Raw genomic sequence first — 6,000 nt, forward strand, 5'->3', positions numbered from 1 at the left:
TGCCTCTTATTTAAGAAAGATTGTTACTCCCTTCATGCTTTCTAGCTGAACTTTCCTTATGTACCTTTTGTACCTTTTCCCCCAGTGGGCTTGGGCAGCCCACCCACTCATTTGTGTATTTGTATATAGAGGAAAAAAATTATATACATATTTGAAGATATGTACATATTGCAAAAAAAAATTTAAGCAGTTTGAGGACAACAATTTATCAAGAAAAGTTCATTATTGCAGAAGGCTACTGTCTGTGTATGGACATTGTATCAAGTTTCTTCCTTTACACATGCACCTCACTCACAGAGCTAACTGTTCTGAAGGACTTCACGCAGATGCTACTCCAAAAATGAATATATAAAACCCATCAGGTTATCTTTGTGCAAGGACCCATGCCAATCTTTTCTCAAACCCTTCAGTCTGAGTGTATGTGCTGTCAAAATGTGGTCTCCTGCAGGTTTTTTTGCATTTCATTTTATTTTATTAACGAATCCAAGCATTTCTTTAGAAAAGATGTAGTGCTGTCACATTTTTAAAGAAGCAAACAACATACTTCACAGACAATCCCCAACTGCAGTAGCAAGCAAGGACTCAAACCCTTCTCACGAAGAGTGACATGCAGAGTGGCCTGGCATGTACTGTCCAGGCAGAAAAATTTGGTATTTATTCTGTGGAAAATGGAAGTCCTTAGAAGATTGGTATAACATGACCAAGGTAATATTTTTGAGAAGATAAATTTGTCTTTTGACTGGGATGATACAGTCATCTGTCAGCTAGCTGTTGGCCCATTCACCAAAAGTAGCTCTCTACAAACCACTTCTATGTTTTTAGTCAGTTTTTGCCTATGGGGAAAGAGGCTGAAATACACGATTGTACAAATTGCTAGGAGGTGGGGATCTTGATGGAAGCCAAAGACCTAGAGGATGGATGGATGGATGAATGGGCAAGTTACTGAAGCCACTGAGCCTCAGTTTCTTCATCTGTAAAATGGGAGTGAAATACCTACCACCTGAGAATGGGTGTAAAATGCTCAGCAGGGTGCCTGTCATATAACCATTACTTTTCAAATGTTAGCTAATGTCATCACCACCACAACTACCACCAGGACCAACAGCGCCATCATCACCAGCAGCTACAGCAGCAACATGGCACGCTGTCCATATAGGGCTTCCCGAGCAGGCCTTCCTAGAATCTCTGGAAATCTGATCCACAGGCAGCTCATTACTGCTTGTCCTAGGACTCCTCAAGATGCTCTTCCCGAGTGTGGAGAAGATCCAGCCAGGGACAGAGTCAGAGGAAATAATTAAGAAGGCTGAAAGTGTCCACCAGGGAAACAAAGTAAGTGTTAATTGAAACACATTGACAATCCCCAGAAATTTTAAATTGGTTGGACTCCCATTGTGTTATTCAAGTGTTCCTTAGAGATGCTAATCCACCCCATTGAGACCCCTTCACAAATGGCAGGTGCCAACAAAGAGCCTTGGTTAAATCCACCTTAAGAGAAGTATTCAGGAATGGACAACCCCTGGGCTCCTCCAAGAACCACGTTAAGATTATTTGTCCCCTACTCAATTCATCTTTTACCCCCAAACACATTCTCTAGGAGCAATCTTCCTCTTTAGAAGTTCCTCTCTTGGGTTTTAGAGAACTTTTTGGCTTGAACTCTTTCTAAAATTAAAGCCAACTGCTCTTGCTGTCAGATGCAGTGATATTTCACTCTGGCCAGAGCTGACTATCAGAGACGCATCCCAAACCACATAAGTTCTTATTGTTTAAACTGTCTTAAGCAGCTGTTAAAACATACCCTAAGATATCAAAGCCACTCTAATTAACTTCCTGCTTCTCTGGGACTTCAAAGTCTTTCCAAAAGTTTAAAATAGGGTTTTTATAGAGAATTTGACCTAATATTTAAAGAAAAATTTGCAAGCTTGCCCAAGAGACTCCACTTCTCCTTCCCTTTTCCACCCCCCTTCCCTCCCTGCCCCACAGAGTCTTAGAATTCTGCTACTAGCAGGGAGAATGGAGGAGAAATTTTTAAAATCTGCCATAACCAAAAACGTGAATCTCTTGACGCGCGTCCACGCTATTTCTCAGGTGGTTTGTTGACATCCTGCCTGAATGGCTTTCCCTGCTTCTCAACCTGGCAACACTTTCCCATCCTTCAAGACACAGCTCAAATGTACCTTCTCTGGGAAGTGCCTTTGACTCCCCAGGGAGAGGGTCCCACTCCCTTCTCTGGCGCCCACACAATCCCCAGGTCCCTATCTGGCCCTAATTTCGATGGATTGGAATGCATCCATTTATGTGTCTGTCACCCTGTCTAGACCGTGAGGTTCACAGGGCAGGAACTGTTTTGCGTGAAGCTTTGTGTTCCCACAGCTTCCCATGGGGTTCTGCGTATCCATGGTCAGGGCTCCATATATGTCTGATAAATGACTGAATTCCAGCTCATTCTGGGGAAGGTAGGGTTGCATTTAATTGATGCATCCCTTACTCATTTTTCTCTCTCTCCCTAGGTTTTCTATAAACTTCTTAACACAGGTATTTTACCTAGAGATTGCTGCTCTAAGAAATGTCATACAAATACCCAAAACTTAGAAATAAGGCCCCAAGAAGGAGGGGGTGACACATCTTTCCAAAGCCACCAAGGCCCCTTTTCTAGGAGAATGCACTCAGTTCATCTTATGATTTACTACTGACTTAAAGGTCCCTGCCTTCGTGAAGAAAATCTTATAGATTTTTGTCTGGTTGAGATGCAAATAATTTCTGTCCGGTGGAACAGATAACCCTTAAGATTTATGGGCTTGGAGCATTAACCAGTTTATATCTAACTCAATAATCTTCTTCTAACATTTCTTTATTAAATTGCCTGTAAATATCCTCACTTCTTAGACAGTTTTTGAGCAGGCCATAACATCTTATTGGTTCCCTCATTAATTAATGAGTTAAATAAAATCTTTGATTTGTGTTCCTTTTATGTTTCCTAAGAGTCAAAATTTTACGTTTTTGAAAATCATTTTTTTTAACCTAGGGTGTAAGCCAGACCGACAGTGTAAAACCAAAGGTCCACAGGACGGGTTGCATAGAGCGACAGAGGGTTTGGGGCTGGAAGTGGAAGAACCTGGCTCTGCTAGGAACTCTCTAAAGCTTCTGGAACCTCCCTTTTTCCACTCTTGCCTCCACCCTCATCCATTGTCCACCCAGCAGCTGGTCCTCTTTCAAAACTTTAAGAGAGATCCTGCCACACCCCTGCTTCAAGCACCCCAGTGGCTTTCCAACACTCAGGTTTTTTTTTTTTTTTTTTTTTTTTGCGGTACGCGGGCCTCTCACTGTTGTGGCCTCTCCCATTGCGGGGCACAGGCTCCGGACGCGCAGGCCTAGCGGCCATGGCTCACGGGCCCAGCCGCTCCGCGGCATGTGGGATCTTCCCGGACCAGGGCACGAACCCATGTCTCCTGCATCGGCAGGCGGATTCTCAACCACTGAGCCACCAGGGAAGCCCCACTCAGGATCAATTTTATGCTCCTTTTCTTTTCTCACCTTCGGGCCTTTGCACTTGCAGTTTCTTCCACCTGAAAATCTCATCCCCATCCTCCTTTCTTCACGTTACTGGCTTCTTCTTTTGATGTTAATTTAAATGTCACCCTCCCAGAAAGGTCATCCCTGCCTATCCTTTCTAAAGAATATCTACCATTATTCTCTCTCTCAGTACCCTGTTCTTTTCCTTCACAGCACTTCTCAGGATGAGACTATATTATGTACTGTCTGTCTCTCAGACTATAAACACTACATTGGCAGAGACTGTGTCTCTTGCGTTTGCCCTCATGCATGGCACGTACTAAGTGCTTAGTATCTATATGTTGAATACATGAGCATAAAGGCACAAGAAATCCAGCTGGCTCCAAGGAAAAGTGCCTGCCCTTCACTGTCTGTATACATTTCTGAACCAGTACAATGCAAGTTCCACAAGCTTGAGCACATGTTTCAAAAGACTGCAGTCAAGAAGAAAAATTCCCAAGCTCACAGCGCATCGCATGGACTCAGAGCTACTTTCAAGAACGGCGCTCCTCAGAAATACTTTGCTTCAGGAACCTGTAATAACAGGTCTTCTCACCGGCACTTCATTTCCTAACTCGAATAGATATCAAATCTCTTCATGAGAAAAGAACAGCCCTTCCTACCAAGAATTAAATGTTACCCAGAAGCACGGGGGGCATCTGTACCCAAGGGCTAGGTTTAAAGCAGATGAAAGAAACAACCAACTGGAATTCAAGAATGTTTCAACAGCACAATGGGGGAGAGAAAACCCCAGGCTGCGCTTCAGGGCATCAGATTACATGGCTCCCTCTAAACAAGCCTGTGTTTCTTAATCAGAGCCAAAGGGCGCAGCTCCATTTCCAGGGCAAACCAGGATTTTACAGATTCTCTGATCACTCCTGCCAGGCACTCCACCCACTTCTGCAAAATGGTCCCTTCTCCTTCTAGATCCTCCCATGGGCCCCTGGGCTGTGCTGTTGGGCTCACGTGAAAAGACAGCCTTCAACAGGCAATGTTCCTTAAGAGGTGCTGGTTGATGGCGTGCTGGTCTGCTTTCTCACTTTTCATATCAAGGATGTCACATGGCAGCCAAAGAGGTCATGGCAGCAAAAAGCTGTTTCCTGGAAAGGTATCTGCTGGGGGAAAGGCCAAAAAAGATTTCGTTCACCGTGTAGCTGCCCCCCCGCCCCCAGATTTGCCTTAGATCAGACTCTGCTGGAAATCTGCCCCCTGGACGTCCTTACCCTAAAAGGCTCGTGGCCAACTGTATCACTAAGGCAGGGGTACCAACACAGTTGCCTCGCTTTGGGGTGACTGTTACCTTGTGATCCAAGATAGGTTTATGATGGGCGGACAATGCCTTTCTCAGTGTTTCCTTTTTCAGGTGCAAAAGGCATTTTTCTCCACACCAGGAAGTCTACCTACAATCAAAGGCCAAGCTGTAGCCTTCAAGGCTTCAGCTGGGACCCACCCATGCAGGCTCTCTGCTGCCCAGAACCCTCCCGTCCTAACCCAGGAATCCAAATTGAGTGGTTCTTATCACTCGGAGACCAGTGTCTCCAAGAAGCGGCTTTCCCCACCCCCAAAATGCATTAAACTCTTAAAACTTCTTCAGACTCAAAACACTACACACATGAACTTGTTACCATCCTTTGTTTAATTTTTTTTTTTCCTCAGAAATATTCTTGTGGCCAAAAATAGAACATTTTCCATTCTGAGGAACAAGCAGCATCCATGGGAATTAAAGTAGGGCTTCATGCCTCTCCAGAAAATTCCTGCCAAACACGCATACTCATACACACACAGACACTCGCAAGTTCTAAAAAGCTGCTTTCTGTAGGTGCAGCAGTGGTCAGGAGCCAAAAGTCCTCTGTTTATTTTCTATCCAAGAAAGTTACCAGAAAAGAGCGCTAGGGCACCTCAAGGACGCTTTATAGGAAAAGTCTAACTTAATCCAGTGTAATGATTTTGAAAATGGCCCCATTGTCACCCCACCTCACTCCCACCATCATATCCCAGAATTCCTCTCAAGACTTATTTGTCTAAAATTCCAAAGCTTGCCTCAGAACAAAGTTCACGGCGCTTATTCTAGCCAGCCACTGTTGGATGATCAGCCACTAGCGCTCTGTAAAGTGATTCCTACGATAGGATCAGAAATGGTAAATTTAGGAAAATATGCTCAAGCTTCAATACTGAACAATATGTGCTAATAAAGTCAGATGTGGGTAATGTAAGAATAACAGTAATCCAGAAAATTATGCTACCAGCACGAGATACGGGAGTGTTTTGTACACTCCGTTCTCAAAGTTTGTTATTCTCAGCATCGCTGTAATCCTCTTTAATGGAACTTACATGGCTTCAACGACATTTCATATTTTTATATTTGAACATGTAAGCCGCTGTACACCTTCCAGCCCCTCCTAAACATGGGAGTAGGTTGGTTAGCTATCAGATCTGTAGGGGCTGCGTTTT

This window comes from Kogia breviceps, chromosome 2, assembly GCF_026419965.1.
Source record: "Kogia breviceps isolate mKogBre1 chromosome 2, mKogBre1 haplotype 1, whole genome shotgun sequence".
Classification (NCBI taxonomy): Eukaryota; Metazoa; Chordata; class Mammalia; order Artiodactyla; family Physeteridae; genus Kogia; species Kogia breviceps.